This window comes from Balaenoptera musculus, chromosome 11 (assembly GCF_009873245.2).
Source record: "Balaenoptera musculus isolate JJ_BM4_2016_0621 chromosome 11, mBalMus1.pri.v3, whole genome shotgun sequence".
Classification (NCBI taxonomy): Eukaryota; Metazoa; Chordata; class Mammalia; order Artiodactyla; family Balaenopteridae; genus Balaenoptera; species Balaenoptera musculus.
This window is the reverse complement of record NC_045795.1, coordinates 90546761-90572027: the sequence shown is the minus strand read 5'-3', so window position 1 is coordinate 90572027 and position 25267 is coordinate 90546761. Positions and strand designations below refer to the sequence as shown.

Sequence of the window (25267 nt, the reverse complement as noted above, 5' to 3'; positions counted from 1 at the left end):
CTCCCTGAAGAAGAGACTTCAAAAACACAGCTTTGGGAAAGTGGAAGATTTTTTCTATGTCACCAGGTTGCCCAGCAGTGCTAGATTAGCTCTTTCTAGATCAGTATCATAAATGCTGAAATATGTTAATAAAAGGCATATTTTTAACTCGACCTATCTTGAGAGAGTCTCTTGACCACACATGGACATACAAATGTTCTCACTTCTCATTCAAATGTTCGAAAACTTAAAAGAAGAAATGGCATCGACGTATAAAATAATCAATCTTAGAGGTTTCTTTCTGAATTCTAAAAAAGAGAAGGAGGACTCCTTTTAATAATAACATCGAGTAGCAGATGAGAATATAGGAGCCCCTGGAGTGAAAGGGAGCCATCCAATCAACATCTGAACTGGAATGTGATTAATTACTAAGAACTGTGAACAAGTAGCAAGCAACTGTCTGGAGAGTCAAGGGGATATCCCTGGCTCCACATGAAAGTCTGAAGAGCTTCTTAGCAATGGGTGAGAAGAATGAAAACTTGAAAGAATACTGATGGTTTTAGAAAGAGCAGAGAAAAAGCCTATGATTCAAACGTGAAACCTAGAAATAAGAGAGATAACAGAAAGAGACACCTATTCGGAAAGAGAGGAAAAGCAGGAATTCTTCCATCAAAAAGAGATAGCTTCGGAAAGGACTGGGGACAGATTTAAAAGGGAAAGACAAGGCATCCAACTGTAAGGGAAGATATACTATCAGGAAAACCAATAAAGTTGCTCTTTTTTGTTGAAGTTCAAATGAAAAGGCATCAACTGGCTCTTAGAAAGACACACTGACAAAATTATCTTTAAAAAACTGGACAGGTATTTTTATTTAAAGCAATCCTCAAGAAGAGAGTGGAAAGGGACATAAGAAATACCCAGATCCAATTCTTATTATTATATAGACAAGGTATTTAAAGATGAGGCAAGGCTGAAGAGCTTGCTTTACTGAAAAGGTAGAATAGGTTCAAGCATGAATCCCCATGTCCCCAACACTGATTTTCATTTCAGATACCTAAATCCTTATTCTTACACATGTCTACACAATGGCCCAATTCTACGCCCATCAATTCTAAATATGTTTCTAAAAGGAGACAACAACAACAATAACAAATGCAAACAAAAAGAAGGTTTTTCCTCATTTGGTATCAGTCCCAAAGAGTAAAACTGCAGCTTTTAACAAACATTTCTGAGGTGACAGGACAGGGAACAAAAAGGAGGCCAGTGTAACCAATTAAAACTTCAGAGGACATTTAGATAAAAACTGGAAATGAGGCTGAGGCTCTTAGGTCATGGCCCTCAGCTGCAGAACAGTGCCAAGGGACTTGGGATGACCATAAGGAATCCAGAGTTCACATCAACAATGCACAGCTAAGATCTCTGGTCAACAGTTTCTTAGAAAAAGCACCAATCCCTAGTAACCCACTCTGCAGCTAGAAGCAGCCTCATTCTAAAGGAATGCCACAACTCGAATCATCTTAAGTCATCCAAACTTCTCTATTTTCTGAGAAAGAAACCCAAGTTCAGAACAGTTAATGTCACATGGCCCAGGTCACAAAGGAAGTCAATCGTGGAAACAGGTCTCAAAACCTACAGGTCTGTTACAGTGATTACACAAACCAACTGATCACTGGTACAACTACAGTACCGATTTCACAAGTCCTGCCCAGGTAGTACCTTCAGTACACTTGAGTTCCACCTTTTTTTTCAGAACAATATGATCTCCTTTCCCATAGTCTTCCCACCCCATGGTGGGTATATGCATATGTATGCAAATATTAAACAAAATAAACTTTAGGACAATATAAATTTTCTCTATCAAAATAGAAAGAAATGGCTTATGAATGTAACAGAAAGAGTATGAAGACTGTTACAGTCATTCTTTTAAGGAAGTAAACAACCATTTTACAGTGAATAGTTGCTCTGATTTCCACTTATGTTATGGTAAGCCAAGTAATGTAAGTGGACCATATTTATGCTTGGATTCCTTTCCTCCCAGTTACCTATGTACAAAGCAAGACGTTTTAAAATCACAGTTAACCCTTGAACAACACTGGTTTGGACTGTGTGGATCCACTTGTACGTGGATTTTTTTCAACAGTAAATACTACAGTACTACACGATCCATGGTTGAATCTGGGGATACGATACAGAGAACTGCGTATATGGAGAAACCAACTATATGGGGGACTGACTATAAGTTATACATGGATTTTCAACTGTGAAGGGTCAGCATCCCAACCCCCACATGCAGTGTTCAAGGGGCAACTGTAGTTACTTTTATAAAACTGTATTTCCTTCATCAGTCAACTTCTAATTGATGACTCATTTAAAAATACAGATGTTAAAATGGCTCCTACTTTTCTTTAGTATGAACATATGGGCCAAATGAAAGACCTTGTCCCTTACACTTGTCAGAAGACCTAGATGAAACTCTGACAAAATGGAGAAATACAAGCCTCTTTTACTTCTCTTAATGATAAATATACAATCTGCCAATAAGTAGGAAGATTCACAAGTATGCGTAACCAAACTGGCAACAAGAATACAGGTTGTTGAAACTGAAGATGTAAAGAAGTCCAGTGGGAGTTCACAAGTCAGTTACTCTCAAAACATGACTACTGGCACATATAGAAACAGAGCACTTAAAAATCTCTTTCCCCAGCATTGTAATGCTGCCTCTGTTTTAATTCTTCAATTCGCATAAAGCTAAGATTGTCTCTTACAAGATCAAGCGTGAGAGCAAACACTGCCATGGGTTATTTCTGGTGGATGTCAGGGACATCACATGAATCTCATTAGGAATATCAGGACAGATTTTTTACCTGAGTCTGAATTTGTAAAATTGCATGTATTATCCGTGCAAGGGCATTCCTGACCACTAATAACGGGTGATTCATCAGATTGAATCTTCACTTCTAGAGACAATACAAAAGGGATCAAGAAAGGTCAGAAACCTCAGGAGAAGAGTCAGGGAAGAGTCAATATTTTCTTTTTAATTGAATAGGCGGGTTAAAGGCTGAAATGATAAATGGACATTCAACAGTGAGTCATTATACTACCCTCACATTTGGGACTGGGAACAGTGAAAACGTACCACATTTTTTAGTTAGTGTAGTAATTAAATGAAAACCAACTATGGGTAACAGCTTGGATCCCTAAGGACTTACTGCTTCCCATACTGGAGAGATGGAGGGACAACGGAGATGGAGAATGTACCCCATTTGTGCCCCCACTCTTCCCCTAGACTAGGCTGCTGGTAATGAATTCCTGACTATTCCTAAGGAAAACTTAGCAAATCATGCCTCTTGCTACTCTCCCTTCCCCACCTGAACTCTTCCTCTTGCTTTCTTTCTCTGGTGGCGCAGAAAGGCCCAAGGTGACAGGAGAACACCCTGAAGGTAACAACTTGTCCCCTTTACTTCAAGAAATAAAGGGGTACAATCTCAAGACCTGCTGGTGTTTCCAATTGACAAGTGACAATACTAAAAGATGAAAGCCTTCAGTTTAATGTCATCAACCATACCTTCACTCCTTGGGAAATTCATTTTCCTAGACTCAGCAGCCATTTTTTACACATCTCCAATCACTTCTGATAGTAAAGATAATCCTTTTCCATATGGATCATCCATGAAGATGACACAGTTGTTTAGTTAAATTGCCATAGTAAAATAACTTAAAACACAACTAAAGGGCTTCCCTGGTGGCGCAGTGGTTGAGAATCTGCCTGCCAACGCAGGGGACATGGGTTCGAGCCCTGGTCTGGGAAGATCCCACATGCCGCGGAGCAACTGGGCCCGTGAGCCACAACTGCTGAGCCTGTGCGTCTGGAGCCTGTGCCCCGCAGCGGGAGGGGCCGCGATGGTGAGAGGCCCGCGCACCGCAATGAAGAGCGGCCCCCGCTTGCCGCAGCTAGAGAAAGCCCTCGCACGAAACGAAGACCCAACACAGCTAAAAATAAATAAATAAATAGAGTAGCTATTAAAAACAAACAAACAAAAAAAAACACAACTAAAAAACAAGGGACTCTCTAACACATGGTTATAACAACTGAAAACTTCAGGATGGTTCATGTCCTTTCATTCCCAAATGTCATAGGGGATTATTCCCAAATTATTTCAGAAGGTAAAACTTGGAGTAACCCATTGAGTAAACCACATTTCTCAGATTATATGATATAGTCTTTTAAGAATACTTTCTCAAGGGAAAAAATAATTGGTGTAAATAATCATCTCAAAATAACAAAAGGAAAATGCAAATAGCACCTATATGATAATGCCACTATATAAGAAGTAAATCATGAGAAAATTTGAAGCCCAGTCCCAATCAATGTGGTTTTAAGAAGGAAACAGAATATGCCAGTAAAATAAAGAAGTATATTGACAATGGATTACACTTGGCCGGAAAGCCACGATGAAACAGGATTTTATTTACTTATTTTGAATGAATTCTAAGCCAATGCATATTGTGATGAAAATGTTGGTGAAGAAGCAACAAACTTGGGGGAAAAAGCCCCTGCTGCTCTCCTATCAGTGGATTTAATGCAAACTTTCTGAAAATCTACACTGGTGACAGCAGAAGGTAATGATTCTACTGTCAGGGAAGAAGCATGATGATACAGCCCAGACAAGGACGTGAGGGAAATCTAAAGCACAGCGTCTCCACTTTTCAATGTTCACTGATGAAAATATATCACCTGTAAATTGGTCTTCCACTGCAGTGTGGCCAAGAAAGAAGCAACCTAACTGGAATCAAATCAGCACCTGTTAAAGGACTAGGATATCGAGATATTCTGGTATTGCATTTTGTCAATGATGCCATCATGGTGATGCACAGCATGACCTTTGTGGAGTGGTCACCATCACCAAGTCACTCTTAATGAGTCAAGACAACTGATCCAGCTTAACAGGAGACAACCAATTTAGCTCATGCAACAATCAACGTATCCTGCACAAGAAGGCAGGTCCTTTAAGACCTTTTATAGTCAGGGAGAGGTGAATGTCTGAGAAAACAATGGCTTCAAGGGAGGGGTTGGCAACCTGCAGCACAGAGGGTCCATAAGTGCAGCTTCTGGGACTTTTTCCCCTTGTTTTTCTATGTACTTTATATGCCTGTGATGTTTTACCTCATACTCTGGGAAATCTTTTGTCTTGCTTTAATGCATCTTAATTTTAATAAGATCCTCTAGACACACATTTATTTGCTACTGAAACTTAAAATAGCACATCAAAAATTTTTTATTGCAATTCAAAGTTTTGAAAACCAGAAAATCAAGTTAAGGTGCTCTGTCTTGATCATGCCCTATCCAAGCCCCCCAATGTTTTAAAATATCTCTTGCAAGAAACGTTATGTCATTTTATTGTGTTTGTTGATTGTATGTAGTAGGCATTGTATGTAGTACAGTACAAAATCTATTTATATTATGTATTTTCTGCTCTATGTAAATATCAAAATCAATAAATAGTTTATAATACTCAAGGTAGGAATAAATTATTGTATTATAGGTTAACTGTAGACTCAGAGAATTTTTTAAAGGTTAATACTGAAATATTAAGTATTCAATATTTAACTCTACCAGAGAGGTGACTACTACAAGCAACTCTATGCCAATAAAATGGACACCTGGAAGAAATGGACAAATTCTTAGAAAGGTATAACCTTCCAAGACTGAACCAGGAAGAAATGGAAAATATGAACAGACCAATCACAAGTAATGAAATTGAAATTGTGATTAAAAATCTTCCAACAAACAAAACTCCAGGACCAGACGGCTTCACAGATGAATTCTGTCAAACATTTAGAGAAGAGCTAACACCCATCCTTCTCAAACTCTTCCAAAAAATTGCAGAGGAAGGAACACTCCCAAACTCATTCTATGAAGCCACCATCACCCTGATACCAAAACCAGACAAAGATAATACAAAAAAAGAAAATTACAGACCAATATCACTGATGAATATAGATGCAAAAATCCTCAACAAAATACTAGCAAACAGAATCCGAAAACATATTGAAAGGATCATACACCATGATCAAGTGGGATTTATCCCAGGGATGCAAGGATCCTTCAGTATACGCAAATCAATCAATGTGATACACCATATTAACAAGTTGAAGGAGAAAAACCATATGATCACCTCAATAGATGCAGAAAAAGCTTTTGACAAAATTCAACACCCATTTATGATAAAAACTCTCCAGAAAGTTGGCATAGAGGGATCCTACCTCAACATAATAAAGGCCATATATGACAAACCCACAGCAAACATCATTCTCAATGGTGAAAAACTGAAAGCATTTCCTCTAAGATCAGGAACAAGACAAGGATGTCCACTCTCACCACTGTTATTCAACGTAGTTTTGGAAGTCCTAGCCACGGCAATCAGAGAAGAAAAAGAAATAAAAGGAATACAAATTGGAAAAGAAGACATAAAACTGCCACTGTTTGCAGATGACATGATACTATACATAGAGAATCCTAGAGATGCCACCAGAAAACTACTAGAGCTAATCAATGAATTTGATAAAGTTCAGGATACAAAATTAATGCACAGAAATCTCTTGCATTCCTATACACTAACTATGAAAGATCTGAAAGAGAAATTAAGCAAACAATCCCACTCACCATTGCAACAAAAAGAATAAAAGAACTAGGAATAAACCTATCTAAGGAGGTAAAAGGCCTGTACTCAGAAAACTGTAAGAAACTGATGAAAGAAGTCAAAGATGACACAAACCAATGGAGAGATATACCATGTTCTTGGATGGGAAGAATCAATATTGTGAAAATGACTATACTACCAATAGCAATCTACAGATTCAATGCAATCCCTATAAAAATTACCAATGGCATTTTTTACAGAACTAGAACAAAAAAATCTTAAAATTTGTATGGAGACACAAAAGACCCTGAATAGCCAAAGGAATCTTGAAAAAGAAAAACAGCTGGAGGAATCAGACTCCCTGACTTCAGACTATGCTACAAAGCTACAGTAATCAATACAATATGGTACTGGCACCAAAACAGAAATATGGATCAATGGAACAGGATAGAAAGCCCAGAGATAAACCCACGCACCTATGGTCAACTAATCTATGACAAAGGAGGCAAGGATATACAATGGAGAAAAGACTGTCTCTTCAATAAGTGGTGCTTGGAAAACTGGACAGCTACATGTAAAAGAATGAAATTAGAACACTCCCTAACACCATACACAAAAATAAACTCAAAATGGATTAAAGACCTAAATGTAAGACCAGACAGTATAAAAATCTTAGAGGAAAACATAGGAAGAACACTCTCTGACATAAATCACAGCAAGATCTTTTTTGGTCCACCTCCTAGAGTAATGGAAATAAAAACAAAAATGGCACCTAATGAAACTTCAAAGCTTTTGCACAGCAAAGGAAGCCATAAACAAGATGAAAAGACAACCCTCAGAATGGGAGAAAATATTTGCAAACGAATCAATGGATAAAGGATTAATTTCCAAAATATATAAACAGCTCATGCAGCTCAATATTAAAAAACTAAACAACCCAATTCAAAAATGGGCAGAAGACCTAAATAGACATTTCTCCAAAGAAGACATACAGATGGCTAAGAAGCACATGAAAAGCTGCTCAACATAGCTAATCATTAGAGAAATGCAAATCAAAACTACAATGAGGTATCACCTCACACCAGTCAAAACGGCCATCAAGAAATCTACAAACAGTAAATGCTGGAGAGGGTGTGGAGAAAAGGGAACCCTCTTGCACTGTTGCTGAGAAAGTAAATTGATACAGCCACTATGGAGAACAGTATGGAGGTTCCTTAAAAAACTAAAAATAGAATTACCATATGACCTAGCAATCCCACTACTGGGCATATACCCACAGAAAACCATAATTCAGAGACACATGCACCCCAATGTTCACTGCAGCACTATTTACAATAGCCGAGACATGGAAGCAACCTAAATGCCCATCAACAGACAAATGGATAAAGAAGATGTAGTACATATATACAATGGAATATTACTCAGCCATAAAAGGAATGAAATTGGGTCATTTTTTTTTTTTTAATTTTTATTTATTTATTTATTTTTAATTTATGGCTGTGTTGGGTCTTCGTTTCTGTGCGAGGGCTTTCACTAGTTCTGGCAAGTGGGGGCCACTCTTCATCGCTGTGCGCGGGCCTCTCACTATCGCGGCCTCTCTTGTTGAGGAGCACAGGCTCCAGACGCGCAGTCTCAGTAATTGTGGCTCACGGGCCCAGCCGCTCCGCGGCATGTGGGATCCTCCCAGACCAGGGCTCGAACCCGTGTTCCCTGCATTAGCAGGCAGATTCTCAACCACTGCGCCACCAGGGAAGCCCTGAAATTGGGTCATTTGTACAGATGTGGATGCATCTAGAGACTGTCATACAGAGTGAAGTAAGTCAGAAAGAGAAAAACAAATATCGTATATTAACGCATATATGTGGAACCTAGAAAAATGGTACAGATGAACCAGTTTGCAGGGCAGAAATAGAGACACAGACATAGAGAACAAACGTATGGACACCAAGGGGGAAAGTGTCCGCGGGGGGTGTTGGTGTGATGAATTGGGAGATTGGGATTGACATAAGTACACTAATATGTATAAACTGGATAAATAAAAATAAAAATAAATAATAAATAAATAAAATAAGATGCTTTTATAAAACTGTATTTCCTCCAGTAGTCAATTTCTACTTGGACAACTTTGATTTTTAAAAAGTACAGATACTAGGAATGGCTCTGACTTTGATATGTCTTTTCCAAGTATGAAAATTGTAGCCATATGAAGGATTTGTCAAAAGACCCAGGAGAAACTATCTGACATACTGTGAAACACCAGCTCTTTTTACTCCTCCAAACTCTAAGAATTATAAGAACTACTGGAATGGAGTACTCTCAGTCTCTCTAAGAATATGCTTTGGTAGAGAACTGAGAAATTGGAGAGAAAGGAGAGTGTTGGGAGGGGAAAAGGGCATGAGGGCTGAGTAATGGAGAGAACCATAGTTCCAGGCATGGGTAAATTTGTCAAAGGTGTGGGTGAGAGTATAAACGAAAACTTCACTAAAATCAACAGTATATACTGCACAGTTTTGTCTTGTGCTGGCTCTCATTCTTAACTGACGTACTTAACTGACTTGTAAGTCACATTGTAAGAAACCTGTCTTAAGACCATTATTTGGAGTAGCAATAGGGGTGGTGGTATAATGTTAATTTCTACTTCCATGTGACACTGTACATATATTCCATCACTGCTAAAAAAGAATTGAATGATATTGCTCAACCATGTCCTTCATTACACAGTGTATCTGTCATATTCACCTCTAAATACATATTTTCAACCCTTTTAGAAAGTAGACACTCGATACTGATTCTGTTCCAGATCACTTGTTAGTAATGACACTTATTAAATGGAAAACCTTGGCCTCGCCAAGATGAAAAGCAAATAAAACATTAGTGACAAGCTTTGCAAAATACAAACCAATGTATATTTGCGCTTGGTGTTCAACAACATTAAATCATGTACAATAAAGACATGTCAGTAACTTGTATTTTAAGTAAAATACTTGCATGTTTGATTTTGGAACACACTGAATGAAGATTACATACATGACTTTTACAGACATATATGAATTTTAAAATGTTTTTGACTAAACATCTACTGACAATGTTCAAATTACTAAATAATATTTAGTCAGTTGCTTTTTTGTACTCTTTCATCATTCAGGTCAAGGAAGATAATTTTGTGGCAGTGGCAGTATCTTATCTCTATTTTTTTCCTTTCAGAACACTAACATGTTTATATCCTTCCTCTAACCTATTTTCAATTGGAAAAAGAAAAGGTAGTCTCAGTAGAATACCTGCAAAACGTCAAATACACAGGAGTGGTAATCAAATGCAATCCAAACAGCCTTCCAAGGTGCACACTGCATGAATAACATCACTCTCCCCAGTGCATTCATTCAGCCTCCTTTCTAATAGGTGTTCTGATACCAGTCATCACATTCAACGATAGTAAAGATCTATTTCCAATATGGGCATGTTTTACAGTCTTGACTGGCACTTCCCGGGATGAGAAAATACAAGCTTGATACCTTTTTGCATCTATAACTTTTGGGTTTTACAGACTGGTTGACAAAGCCCACCCACAGTTTTCTTTATTGCCGTGCAAATATTCTAAGCCCCCAAAAGCCTGAGCTGGGATTCAATTAGATTTTTTCCCCTGATATACTAACTAAACTTGTTTGTCAATATACCATATCCAAGTTGCATGTATTTTGCTCTTAATAAGAGGAAAGGACATATTCTTTGTTTCGTTTTTTATAGACAATTTAACTTCTTGTCTTGTATTCAAATCCCTAATCATTGGATGGTGTGCCACTATTGAGTTTGGAGGAGAAGGACTAAAGCTTTAGGAGATACCTATTTTCTAGAGAGTAAAACACTGAAGAGGTAGTTTAGATGAGTAAAACGATTCATTGAGAAAGAATTTTACTTTATTGCATTTAACATATTACCTTTAAAACTTCACCATATTTCAGGGTTGATGAAGTTTAAACATATTAGTTAAAAATCTTCAGTTTGGACCCCAAAATGACACTCCCAGGTGCACATCCACACAAAAACTGTATTCAAATGTTCATATAGGCATTATTTACAATAGGCAAAAATGTTAAAACAACCCAAATGCCCATTAACTGAAGAATGGATAAATAAAATGTGGTATATCCATGCAATGGAATATTACTGGGCCATAAGAAGAACGAAGTGCTGACACATGCTACAACGTGGATAAACCTTTAAATCACGATGCAAAGTGAAAGAAGTCAGTCACAAAAAATCACATATTGTATAATTCCTTACATATGAAATATCCAGGATAGGCAAAACCATAGAGACAGAAAGTAGATTAGGACTAGGAGAGGGTTTAGGAGAAATGAGGAGTGGCTGCTAATAGGTATAGGGTTTCTTTATGGAATGATGAATATAGAGTTGACCCTTGAGCAAAATGGGTTTGAACTGTGTGGGTCCACTTGTACTCAGAGTTTTTTCAATAGTAATACTACAACACTATACGATCTGCTGTTGGTTGAATCCACGGATGTGGATCCTTGGATACAAAGAACCAACTACAAGTTATATGCAAATTTTCAACTGCATGGAGGGTTAGCACCCCTAACCCTCACACTGGTCATGGGCCAGCAGTAGTCTAAAATTGATTCTGGTGATGGCTGAACAATCCTTTGAATATGCTGAGAACACTGAATTGTACTTCCTAAATGTGCTAATTATATGGATTATGAATGAATAACTCAATAAAGCTCTTTAAAAAATATCTGGTTGAGAATTTTTTCCTTCTAATTTTCACAGTCTTTTCAACAAGGTCATACATTCACAGTGGGTTTTAACAACAGAAATCTTTTAAAATAGAGAAATGATTTTTTTTTAATTTATAAAAGGAGAATTGCTTTGATGAAAGTTGAAAAAAGTAGTTATTCACCTTGATTTCTAAGTACTCAGATGACTACCTAAATATCCACCTATTACGTGAGGACTCTGGGTAAAATAAGGGTTAGGAGACCTACACTGGTCATGATATTTGCACCTCTTGGAGACAATCTCCATGCTGTTGTTTACTCTCTGTTGCCTTCCTGATCTGAAAACCTCTTCATATGACTCTGGATTTTATTACAGGGGTAACCTTTTGTATGTTCAAAGCCAAGGTCGTGTCCCTTCAGCTCAAATCCAGTCCTGAGGCATAAATCTTTCAGAAAAGATCCTTCCACACTTGCATCACAAAGACTCTGACACATGTCACAATGAAGCAACTTCCATTAAGTTGCAGCAATGAATGTCCCTTCATTTGACGGACTCTGAAAAATTGTTCTATCTTTCCCCATTCCCATGACAGCTGTCACCATGTCATATATAGAGAAAAGTTTAAAAAAGAAAGGCCTCTTGCTTTCCCGACCGTTGTCACCACTAGCGGCAACATAATATGCAATGTTACCAAGGGGAAATAAACACTGTATAAGAAACTAGACAATGCCTGTATTGGAAAAGCCCACATTTTACTTTCATAAATGGTAGGATCAAAGGGAAACAGTAGTATCATTTATAATATTTCAGAATATCCCCTATGGAGTATATCTGTCCTGTCTCCAGTATACATCTCAATTCCTGTGGTTCTGGAGAGAGCATCTATCCCAGATAAAGCATTCAAAATATTTCACTTCACATGTCTTTAAATAACTAACCACAAGACTTGGGTGTCAGGGAAAGATGCATCAGATCAATTTAGGATGGAAGGCAAAGATTTAGGGCGTAAAGCAGTGTAACATAAAATGAGGCAAAAATTTTTTTTTTTTTTTAAACTTTGGGTTTATTTATTTATTTATGGCTGTGTTGGGTCTTCGTTTCTGTGCGAGGGCTTTCTCTAGTTGCGGCAAGCGGGGGCCACTCTTCATCGCCATGCGCGGGCCTCTCACTATCGCGGCCTCTCTTGTTGCGGAGTACAGGCTCCAGACGCGCAGGCTCAGTAATTGTGGCTCACGGGCCCAGTTGCTCCGCGGCATGTGGGATCTTCCCAGACCAGGGCTCGAACCCATATCCCCTGCATTGGCAGGCAGGTTCTCAACCACTGCACCACCAGGGAAGCCCGAGGCAAAAACTTTTAACTTGACAGGTTGATAGACTTGTTGATCTAATACATTTTCTTTTCTGATTTCAAATAACAATACAGTGATAAAAAGATGCCCAAGAAAGAATTCCTTAGTTATAAAATTCAGTGTGCATGGAAGGAGGAGTTCAAACTGGTCTTTACTCTTATTATTCAAATGCAATGCAGACCACCCCCAACACTGGTATCATTTGGGAGCTATTTATAAATTCAGATTTCAAGCCTCCCTCCAGTCCTGCTGAATCAGAATCTGCATTTTCGTACTTTAATGTCTGAAAAGCACTGTCCACGCTATTTTACCACTCGTGTCACTATTCAATGTTTGGATTCTTGGGCCATGGAAACAATCCATTTCTTACTAGTTACAGCTATTAAGTAATACTGACATGAGAAAAGAAATGTAATGCAACACAATACATACTGTACTGTTAAATTAACTAAAAGTTCAAAACATCAGATTTCTCATGTGACAGCTATGCTAAAGCCTTAACACTGAGGGCAGGTTAAGAGATATTCTAAATCAATTGACATCTAAGACTACATCATTTGTTAGAGTCTCTATGGAAAATGAAACACGCTTGTTAATACTGAGTACAGATCTTTAAAATACTACATCACTTTGATGCTGAGGCAATTTGAGGTTGATGCTTACACAAATGTGACTTTGCCTAAGAAGGTGGTGTTTCTAGATGATGAAAAGGAAGGGGCTTGTATTGTGCCGGCAGGTAATGTAATATGCTTTGAACTGGCCAGTGACATATTTCATGTATACAACAACTGCTTAGGCAGGCCACATGCATACCCAATTCAATGATGTCTGTAGAGGATTTGCCTGCCTGGTAATGGTAAAAATAAACCCTTGAGTGCTCTGTGTTTAATTAAGGAAGCAGATTTGGAAAGCCATTGAGCCTTTAGGCTCTTAACATTAAGAATCATCCAGCTCATCACTTCCTAGGATCACACGAGGTCAGGACCACTGTACCAAAGCTCAGAGACAACGTTCTGTGGTGATTGAAGCACTACTACTTCTGTGCCTCTGAAAATAAAAAATGACATCAGATGCCCACACAATTAATCACTGAAGAGTGTTCAGCCCTCAGAAAAAAGACAAAGCTGTCATCTCCTCAGTAAATCCCTCTAACTGGCTACTTCAAAACTTAGGTAAGCTCCCAGGTTACCAAAGGGAAGTTAAAAGGGAGAGAAAAGTCAATAGCCTTGGGGAAAGAATTGATAAGGCAGACAGGCACTATATATTCTAGTACCTATTTTCATTTTACACACTGAAATGAAATAGTGCACTAAGAGCCCCTTTTCACTTAGTTGGCATAATATTTACTTCCTAATTATTATCTTTAATACTAATAGCACTTTGCAGTTATAAAAACATCTTGTTCCAAAATGTTTCCTCACATATCAATTCAACTCTGCTTAAGACCATGTCTCAGGGAGGGATGGCTGTACCCATACCAATGGTATAAATATAGTTATAAATAGGTTTCAAATTAGTCAATTCGATCGACTCCATCATTTAAGGCAGGTGGAAAGGAAACACCCAAGAAATGAGTGACTTGTTGGGTAGACAGAAGTCCAGCTTTATTCACAGAAGTGAAAAGAGGGGAAGGTCTGCCTTAGCAACTTGGGTGCCTTATTACAAAATGCTACTCTCAAACAAACGTACAAACAAGAAGTCTGCTTCAGTGATTCAGCTATTTTAGGCCAACATAATTCTGAGTTCACAAAAACATCCAGAAAATTGTTTTGTTCCTTTACTTCATGTGGCCTGCATAGGATCAATTTAAATACCACAGAAGTACTTTTAGCTGGAGAAATGAGACAGAAGAGCAAAAGGAGGCAGTGGAGACTCAAAGAAAAGCCACCAAGGTCCCCAGCATAGCCTACAGAACCTCTCCTTCCCTCTTCTTCACAGATTTTGCCCAGTGAGAATGGGCACACTTTGATAAGGACAGCAACTTTCTGTGTGTTTTATTCATTGCCGTATCCCTACACCCTAGAGCAGAAAGAGGTAAATAGTAGATAAATAATGTTAAAATGAATGAATGAATGAATGAACTAGGTTAGCAATCATGAAGATGGGCCCACCTGCTGATTCTGTCAGCTGCACGGTAAGCAAGAAAAATGCGAATGCCTAAACATCAAAGCATTGTGTTCCTTTAGCAGATACAACCTGCAAAACGTCTGCTGTAAAACTACATAGCATATAGGCTGTGTCCTTGAGGTGAAAAACAAGTGAAAATTAGACCATCTTTTCTAATGCAATGTGACGTGTCTAATCTCACATAATGCAGATGTGACAGAAGCATCTGCAGGTTTCCTCTACCTGTCTGATTAGATACGTACTCTGTGTCTGTGCAAAGTTTTTTTTTTTTTTAAAAAGGAAATAATCATCAACGTATCCCTTTCAATAGTAGTGTAAATCATGTTTGGCAACGTTAGTGCCAAATTTAAATACAAAAATTACATGTTAGTAAAACCAGTCACTGTAATTGTAGTCTATCAAACTGAATAACAGGTATATTAGATCTATTTGTTTATTGAATTCTGTGTGGTTAACACCATACTTATACCTGTAAAATAATGAGTTCTTAAATCTGACCCTTACAAATTGACAATTTGGAGACATATTAGGATCTAAAGAAGCTTTGTAGGAATCCTAACATGTTTTGTTCTAGTCTCCCCTTAAATTCCTTTCTAAAAGTGCATAGAATAACTTATACTAGAGGATGTAAACTATGAGTATAGATTTGAAAGCTGTCTCTAGCTTTGAAACACTGAAAAAATAAATAGAGGTATTTAACATGGGTGACGTGTAGCAACACTGAGCACACAATCCTACATGGCACTAAAGAGAGATGCTTATGCACTGTCCTCAGCCAACCCTGTGGAGGCTCTATTTTCTGACATCTGGTCTACTTCACTCATTTATGTTTTCAGCCTGGTATCAACAGGCCCTTTCTTTGGGCTTTCTGGCTCTCAGTAGCTTTCTAGTATTATGGCATGATCATAGAATCTAGACAGCAATTCAAGGGTTACTCTCTTGCCAGAGAAAGAGCACCATGGTGTTCTGGAAATTCTACGCTCTATTCCTAGTCACACTACTTACTATTTTAGATAAGCCCCTAGCCCTAATAGAAGAGAATCAGACAAGACAATCTGTAGAACATTTCCAGACTTAACATTCCATGGTTTCTTGTCACTGTTTCCCCATTTGTGAGGGTGGCCATTCTTGACCTATGACAGGGTCACCTGCATGTCCCCATTACACGTTCTGCTACATACGAGAATGCCTTCTAAAATTGTTAATCAAAAATACTTTTAGAAAAACAGTTTATCAATGTAGCCTTGCCCTAAGCAATTCTATCTGTAAAATAATATATTTTAGTTCCTAGTTACATATTTTTTTCTTTTAACATATCCATTAAAAGTATCTATCTATATCCTAAAGTCATCAGACATTCCATCAGCGGTATTTGCTTCACACTCTGGGAAAAACTGCCATGTGGAGCCCAAAGTTTACTAAAATGGATATTTTAGAGAAATTATCAGAGTCTTAGCCAGGCTTTCAAACAGGTTCCTAACTCTATCTTTCAGATAATTTTGATATTGAATACCTTCAAATACAAACTCAAGAATGTTTCCCAAGGGAAATATTTTAGTCTATCATTTTACATGAATATCTTGAACATTACTCACGTGTTATGAAATTAATTTGGGAAAAAATACCACTGTAACCAATGTATCATTCAGCCATACCCCTTGATGAACATCAAAAATTTGCAGATTTTAGCTTTGTTGTATACACACACACACACACAAACACACACACACAGACATACACACACACACACACACAGACACATGCACACACACCACTTAGCTGAGAAACTGTTTTTCTCCTAATAATTTAGGTAAGCATGTTTAAAAGTAAAGTCATTTTTAAAGCTTTCACATCTCTTAGAGGTACTCGCATGCCACAAAAGGTCCTTTCAACAAGAAATATAATACTACAGGAGAGGTTAACGACAGCAATCCACTGAATACCCTGGCGGATTCCTGCAGGGAGAGGTAGAGGGGGGACTCCAGGGAAGGACTGTGTCTAAATCTGCTGCTTTTCTTTGCTCTCAGCACACAGCCAGACAGCTGGATGGGAGGAAGAGTCACACACCTTAAATTACCAGATTCACAGTTAACACACACATCATAAAGATGCCAGAGACCATGTTTGAACACATGATTTGTTCTCTTCTGGGAGATGGTGCTTGTTTCCCCACCCGGGGTCGAGCATCATGCCTACCAACCTGAAGGTGCACAAATGCATGGAATTCTAAGCAGCACGAGGCAAAGTTCTTGCAAATGACTGTGTATAATTAGTGACGTGACTCATTTAGAGGCTCTTGTCCGGTAGAAAAGGGCATTTATCTGACTGCTCCAGAGACCTAAACATTTTACTCTGGATACGATGCTTAGTAGAGGAAAAGTGAGGTGAAATGATTTCAAGAAGTCCTTCCATATCATGGCGCATCATGCCCCACAATAAGAACGTTAAATTCACTTGTGAGCGGTTGAAGTGATTTAATAAAATCAAACTCCAAAAACTTCCTGGTCACCTCTACTGGTACTCTTTGAGGTCATACACATAAATGGTGAGCGGGTGTGTGTGTGGGGGGGAGATCAGAAACACAAAAATTGATAGAAGAATCAAGACAATTCACTAGCAACCTGCATGGACAGCTACACAATGTTTATGAATACTTACCACATGAAACATGATACCCATATACGCTATTCCAGAAGTCCTCACTAAGTAAGACAATTCACACTGATGCCACAGTACACACTCCATTGACGATAATTCTATTTTTAAAACTCGTTTGGACAGTTAAGAGCCAAAGGCGTTCCTTTTTCTCTGTATCTCCTCACTGATTTAAATTTCTGAATCATTTGCACAGTAACTTAGCAATACCTATGCCAATTAATTTGGAATTAGTCCCAGTGCCCTGACACTTGGTATTTTTTCACTCACTCATCACAATACCCTCTTTCCTCTACTTCCTTATTTACATTGTTTTTTGTTTGTTTGTTTGTTTGTTTTGCAGAGCACTCAAATTTCTATCCCTTGATATAGGGTTTCCTTCTGGCAAGCCTTAAATCTCCCTCCTCGAGTCCCCTTTGCCGAATGCGTGGCACAGTCAGCTTCTCTAAGTTCTGTCATAGCCTCAGAATCTGTTGCCCTGCATTTTATATCTAACCACAAAAATACTTTATTCCCTTGCAGCTCCTTCTGATGTGCTCCCCTCAATATTAAATCATCCTGGTCCTTCCTAGAAACAACAGAGAAATTTCATGCTGATATGCAGGAAGACTCTCATTCCTACGTTGGAATATAAGCAAAGACAGGAAACCATGAACAAAACCTACTGCCACGTCTGAGACTGATTTACAACTTTACTTTTTTAACTACACAGTAAAATAGTCTGATAAACCACTGGAGCTATTAACTAAGTGATACTGAATTGAACATCTCAAGTCATCAGATCCACTGGTTTAAAACCAAAAGTAGTGCCCCTGAAGCTGCCCGGTAACTTATAATCAGGGATTTGAGAGCCACAAATTATCAGACATATCTGTCACCATAATATTTTTTGCATAGAAATAGTACTTAAGTACAAAATAATTTTGGTCATGGAACGATGCACAACTATAAAGCTGAGGAAATATTCCACGTTACTGATTCTACTTACTACAGGGCCCGCCACCTAAAAAGTCAGGATATCTACCCAATTTTATGAGATTTGGAAAATTAATTTTATACTCTGCATGGATCACATCAAATACAGTCTATGAGTTCAATAAGGAATAACATTAATATTCAAAATAAGCCACATAGACAGAGATTTCCTAATAGTAAAACTTGAGAGAAAAATTAATATTCCAACTTATATTTAAAAGCTGCCCTAACACTACCCTTTTCTGGAATAAGCAGCAAAGCCCATCCAAGCTATTAATGTCATCGAATGGTCACTTAAAATCGATCTCATAGTACACACACTGGATGTTAAGATATATATATATATATAAATGTTGTCAAGTGTTAAGTAGAATATTAGCCTGCAATTATTTTGTACCATTCCAGCTATTCAGTCAATGTGTATGCTCACTTCATTTACAAGTGAAAGAAACAAAAAACAGTCATCCTTGTATTACAAATATCAATTCTGAAATTAATTTAGCTTCTTCCAGTACTTGTAGCGAAGGTGATCAAACAAAATTTACTCACAATTGGGTATGAGTACATCAAAAAGCCCCAGAATCATTAGTGATGGTTCAGTAACTTCATCATTTGTCGATTTTTTAACTGACAGTCTTATCTCGTAATGAACAGTTCTGAGATTACAATAAACATAGAACGAAGAAAATTTTCCATGAGGTTTTTTTTCTTTTAACGCTCTTGGATGCTACAAAGTTGCCCGCATGATTACGCTGTCAGGTATATATTTCATACTAAAATCATTTATGGCTTTTTATTTTCCATACCATTTAACAAGACTGTCATTTTTCATGGAAAAATAAGATCCTTTGGTGAACATTTTTTCCCTTTTTAAAAATCAAGCTCTTTAATATCCTGCAAAACTGAAGTGGATTCTCATTTGTGAAATTTTGTTTTTGTTTTATTTTTAAATTACATGTTGTCAGCTGAATACATTAGGATGAATCCTGCTTAGTCACCTTCAATTTAGAATATAAGATAAATTATTCTCTTACTTTAAAAATTAACATGGGAAATCTACACACACATATATACACACCCATAACTTTCAGTTTGCTTTCTGCACACACCTGCCTAGGACTAAGTAAATATAATACACAACAGAGCAGTGTATCAGTGTATCAATTATACCTCAATGACCTCTCATAAGAAAAGGTGACAAACAACTTACGCAAAAGAACAGGCGATCCTAACCTTGTTTCTGTTTGACTTTAGAATAAGTCACTAATGAAAAAACAGAGAAGGGAGGCAGGAAAAAAGGGAACCAGGGACAGGGTAGAAAGAGAGGGAGTGGAGATAGAAAAAAGAAGGAAGGAAGGAAGGAACGGAGGGAGGGACGGAGGGAAGAATAGAGGGATGGAGGAAGGAAGGGAGGGAGGGAGGGAGGGGAAGGGAAGAAAAGGAGGAAGAAAGAAAAACAAGAATCCAATTTGTTTTGGATGACAATTATATCACATTTTGCCCAGTCCCGAGGCAATCTGAAGGGCTATCAGGAGTGAGTGAGAGGCTAGGATGAGGTGTCATGAGATCATGGATTTTCCTAACCTAGAGAGTATCTTAGAAATCATACCATTTTACAGGGGATACTGATGCACAGAGAGGCAAAGTGCCTTGTTAGAGCTTGCACAGCAGCTGAAAAGAGGTTAACTTAAGCGTCTGCTGGGCCAGGTGAAAACCTAAGGAGCAGACACTGATATTGCAGAGTCGAGGTTTACTAACATTTAAAATCATCCCCCAATTTTTTAGGTTATTAAAGTCATGCTTTTTCCATTCAACCAGATTCACTTTTGAACGTCTCGTGGAAAGAGTTTACAGAACTTCCTGCTTCACCTCACATTTGCGGGTGCAACCCATCAAGCAGGGATAGGGTGCGGTCTGTATGCAAAAGGGACCTGCTGACAAATGCTGCTGAGGATGCTGTGAAGTTCCCCCTGTGCTTAGCCCAGCAGCTCTGGGACAGACATGACAGTGAGCCAAGGGCCCAAAGCACAGCTGCCAGGGGGCTTTTCTCTCTTGCTGTGCCCCTTCTCACAGGATTCTTTACTTTGTTCAACTCTAGCAGCTTCTGGATGCTGAGGGAGCCCTGAACTGGGAACAGCCTGGAAATTATATACAGGGCTCGTTTGGTGGATTTGTACTCACGCTTGCAAACGCATAGAGAGACAAACTCTTTTTACATACAAAATGCAAGACTTTTCTTTTATTATCTTTTATAGCAGTTAAAATTTATTTTGAAGGCCAATCAAATCACCATGACTTTAAAAGCCCCTATTACAAGGTATATGTAACACCCATCTGGCCTCCCCATCTGTCAAATGACCAGACCCTAAACTAACCCCTGAAGCATCCAATCCCCTTTTCTACAGATTAAGCATAACTGAGGAGACAGTGTCCCAATTTTTATTAAATAGTTAAAATATTTCTAAATAATAGGAGCACACTATAAATCTTGCAAATACCTCTTGGATCTTTGAGGTGACCAGCCGCAAAAAAAAAACTGTTTAACATCACAGGAGTTGACATTTCTAAATGTTTGAATGGAAAAAAAGAAGTCAAACTTAACTACTTCAGAAGAATACTTCTCTACAAAGGGCAAAAGTTCCTGCTAAATATATACATACACACACACACACACACACACACACACATATACATATATATGTGTATATATACACACACACATATATATATAGAAGAATTCAGGAGTCACACACAAAATTGAAATTCAAAAGAAAACAGCACGTACTAAATTATTTAGACACAAAACAAACGATTGTACAAAAATCACTGGACCTTAACTACTTCTATTTCTGTTCCTTACATCATTTTAAATAAGATCACACCTCTGCGAGATCACATACTTGCACTAGTTAGAAAAACACAAACTATTATTTAAAATATAGCTGAGACTTCCTCAGTAACCATCACTCACACAAGTCAGCTCAGTTTGGGAAGAAGGCATGAGGCCAATCTTTTGCTTAGGGGAAATGTAACTAACCATCAAATCCACTTGCCATTATTTCAGATTTCCATATTTCAGACCCTTAAACACACTTACTTTTTTCCAGAGAACAGAATTCTCCTCGAGGACAGCAGCCCTGGGACTGTTGGCTACCCAGAGGTACCACGGCCGTTCTCCTTTTGCTTCATCTTGCCAGATGTTAAGCGCTCTTTATTGGTTTGTTAACTTTTCCCCTCCAAACCTCAAGCTCTGAAAATGCCTGTGCTCATGTACACTGCCATCTATTTTGAGTCTTCTCCCCCTTGCATCATTCCCCTCAACCAAATCTAATGAGAACATCCTCTGTCCTCACCAGTGAGACACTTTGATACTTCACAGCCTGTGGTTTCTCTCTGCTTTGAAACTTACTGCCTATTCAGAAAAATTGTATTTCCACTCCGGAAACTGCGGGATCCTCTGGCTCCATGGACTCAAGCTCAATGAGGGCACTTCGATTCCCCTTTGCAGATAGGAATGATTTGAAGTTCACTTTGGTCCACCTCAGCTCTGGCCATTGGTTCAAGTGGTTAAAGCCTCTTATATTCAAATTCTATTCTTACAGCAGCTCAATTATCCTACTTTCAATCCAGGAAGAAAAGTGTGGTTTATATTTAGGTTAGGGGAAACCCAGAACAAAAATCCATATATCCTTTTCCACAGTGATAACGATCTTTAATTTCACTAAGCCATTGATCATTTGAAAGACACCATGCAAACATTATTAACAATATTAATTTCTAATACCATTTTTAAGATGAATTCATCTTGCATAGATAACAAGTACTAATTTGATAGGTTGCATTTGGAGACATATGAAAGATAAATGAACCCAGAGCTGAACTGATAATTTTTGCTTTTTAAAATTTCACATTTCCATAAAAAGTAGTGCATTCAAAAGCAAAAATGGGCTAAACATAGGCTCTTATTTTTCAATACCAACCCTCAGAATGAAAAAAGAGACATATACTTTATGTTTGCAAATATTCCTAATAGTTACCCCCACCCCTGGCAAAGTTTCTAAATAGCATGCAACTGAAAAACAAGAGAAACTTTCCTGTTTCTGCATTTCTTATTAGCAGGAGAGAGCCACAAAATAAACTATCTTAAATAAATTCTGGAAACACTGACACAAGCTTCTTTTATACAGAAATGCAAGTAAGATGATCTCTTTACATATATGCATTACTTCTACTTACATTTTTCTGGCAATGGCCAGAGATACAGAAGATAAATATATGCTCTAGCCATCCTGAGCACCACAGACAATGCACCCATGCTTCCAAATTTCAAACAAAGCCAATAATTTTTAACTTCTATAAAAGCATTCTAAAACGTCTCTTATTTCCTTGTATGAATCAATTATAAAAGAGATCTGACAGAAACAGCAAGCTCTAAACAGATTACACTCTGTCTCACCAGCTTGATTCAACAAAGAGCGATGGAACAGAAAATCAAATGCAGCTTGCAAAGTCACATTCACATGGAGCTGTAGGGAGGAAGAGGGGGAGAGAAAAACCTGGTACTTACAGACTGCAAAGTAAAATGTCCCAGTTTCGCTTTACATGTTACAGCAAATCAAACAGAGATTTCAGCTCTCAGCAAGTCCCTGCTTCCACTACACTGATCATCCACGCAGAACAGGCCCTTATGGATTGCTTAGGCAGCTGGGAGATAATGGGACCATATTCTCATCTGGGACTAGAGATGCTGAACTGCTCTCCGCTGTGCACTGCATGGCTCTCCGCCAGCATTAATCAAGGAGGACCCAGCTTCGTGGCTGTGTTCCCCAAAGGATCGACATAATTAGCGCATGAATCAAAGACGCACACTGGGAGAATCACACACATCTCTAACTGGCTCTGCTCACATCGAACCTGATTAGGAAATCAACTTGGTTCCCCGATCAAATGTTTTCAACCTTTCAAAGATATGCAGAGACTCGCACAGCTGTTTACAGATTTCAAGGGGTGGGGTAGAGATTAAGGCTTCCTTCCCAATGGGCAATTTATGTAATTCCTCAACTATAGAATACAATTACACTGGTTGTTCGGTATATATGGTGGGTTTGCCCTGTGATTTGGTTTGTCTGTTAGGGCTACTTGCAGCTCCCAGGAAGCTTACAGGCTGCAGCATTTCCCCTCTGGATTATATGGGACACGTGTGCATATATTCTTTGCAGATCTAAACTTTGGGGAGACTGGTTAGACTCAAGATAGTCTCTCTGGGGGCATTTTATGTCTCCAAATATATGCTTCTAGAAGCACAGAGTCCTAGAAGTCCAGGGCATTCAAAGCAGAGGGTCTGGTATGGAACTCAGGACACCAAGTATTCAAAAAGGAACTGGTAATGTTGATTCCGCTTGTGTAACTGGAAGAACACTCTTCTTTACTCTGTCTGCGTGGTGATACAGTCAGGAGTCGCAAACTAGTAGCCTGTGGACATGCTTGGTTCAGCAAGAGAGAGATTTTAGAATTTGAATGTGAACATTTTTAAACAGAACATGTGTTCTGCACTTTACCAAACCTGTGCCAACTCCTGCTTTTGCTCATATACGCTACCTGCCAGCCCTTGAAGACATTTGCTTATGTAAATTTGACCTTAGTTAAGCAAGTGTGGGTTAGAGATGTAAAACTTTCCATTTCAGAGAAAGGAGACTCATCTCTTGTGTCACTCATCAAAGGCTGTGATTAAGGCACCCATGTGATAATTTAAAGTTCCAACACACACAAAAAGCTGCTTATAATTAATAGGCCTGTGTGATAAAGACAGGGCAGATGTTAGGAGGAGAGAAAACCTGAGTTCTTATGCTCATCTTGGTACAAAAATCAGATGACCTACAATATGACTGCACCTCTCTGAGCCTTGTTTTTCTTATCTGTACAATGGGGCCTTGGCCCAGATCTCTGAGGACTCTTGCAGATAAGACAGTCTACTATTGTTCTAAGAGCTAGAAAGTGGATCTCAGATAGAATAGTGTTTACACTTCATAGCAGTGACCTGAGGAACAGGAATGAAATAAAGGTATGCTTTTTTTTTTTAAAACTGTCCTCAATTGGGAGGTCTCTGTTACCTTTGAGGGCCCCATGAGAAATTGGCTAATACGCAGCTGTTTTAGAGAACTAGAGGCAGTATAATCTATGTGAGTAAATTATAAATGTGTAAAAGGAAAAAAAAAGGCCGGCCAGAAAATGGTTTTGGCTATTTCTACACAAACTATTTCTGCCTGAGAGTAAAACATCTGGATGAAGAGCCAAAAGTCTGGTCAAAATGTTTTGTCTTCATGGTGTCAATCATCAGATACTTTGATTTGTGGGGAAAGAGTCTTTTTATATTTAAATGGGATTATTCCATCTTACTTTCTTACACTCTTACTATCCAAAGTAAAGAAAGATAGGGTTTCTCTTCACATTGTCAGTCACGCCATCTTTTGTGGGAAAATATGTATCGTCAAGGTCAAGACAATCCAAACTGTCCTAGGGTTTTGATACTGGTCTCAGGGAATCACAGAAAAATGGATCCACACTTTTCTGATGTTTTACTGAATAACTAGAAAACTAACTCACCCAAAGGACACAAGATTTTGCAAAAGATGCATGCTACCAGATCTTTCTGTGTCCATTACCAACTCATTCAAACTAGATACAAGGTCTCAAGTAGACTTACTATCAATAGTTAATCGTAACAATATACAAAGTGAGGGATGATGAAACAGTATAATTAAACTTAAAAAAATTCACCAAACTTTTGAGTAATTTTGTGTTGGT

General features: G+C 38.3%; 1 protein-coding gene across 10 annotated transcripts in view; it reads right to left on the bottom strand.

Annotated features, from left to right (window-relative positions):
* CNTN4 (contactin 4) overlaps positions 1-25267 on the bottom strand; it is a 950914-nt gene that overhangs the window by 510523 nt on the left and 415124 nt on the right. For 3 of the 10 annotated variants that reach the window (XM_036869671.1, XM_036869678.1, XM_036869682.1), the window contains exon 1: positions 21561-21793. The exons of 3 other annotated variants lie outside the window; for them this stretch is intronic. The gene's annotated coding sequence lies outside the window, so the exon portion shown is untranslated. Of the gene's footprint in view, positions 1-21560; positions 21794-21816; positions 21837-21872; positions 21892-23030; positions 23260-25267 lie in introns of those variants that run through there. 4 more of the 10 variants (XM_036869672.1, XM_036869680.1, XM_036869676.1 and 1 more) reach the window with 4 other exon arrangements.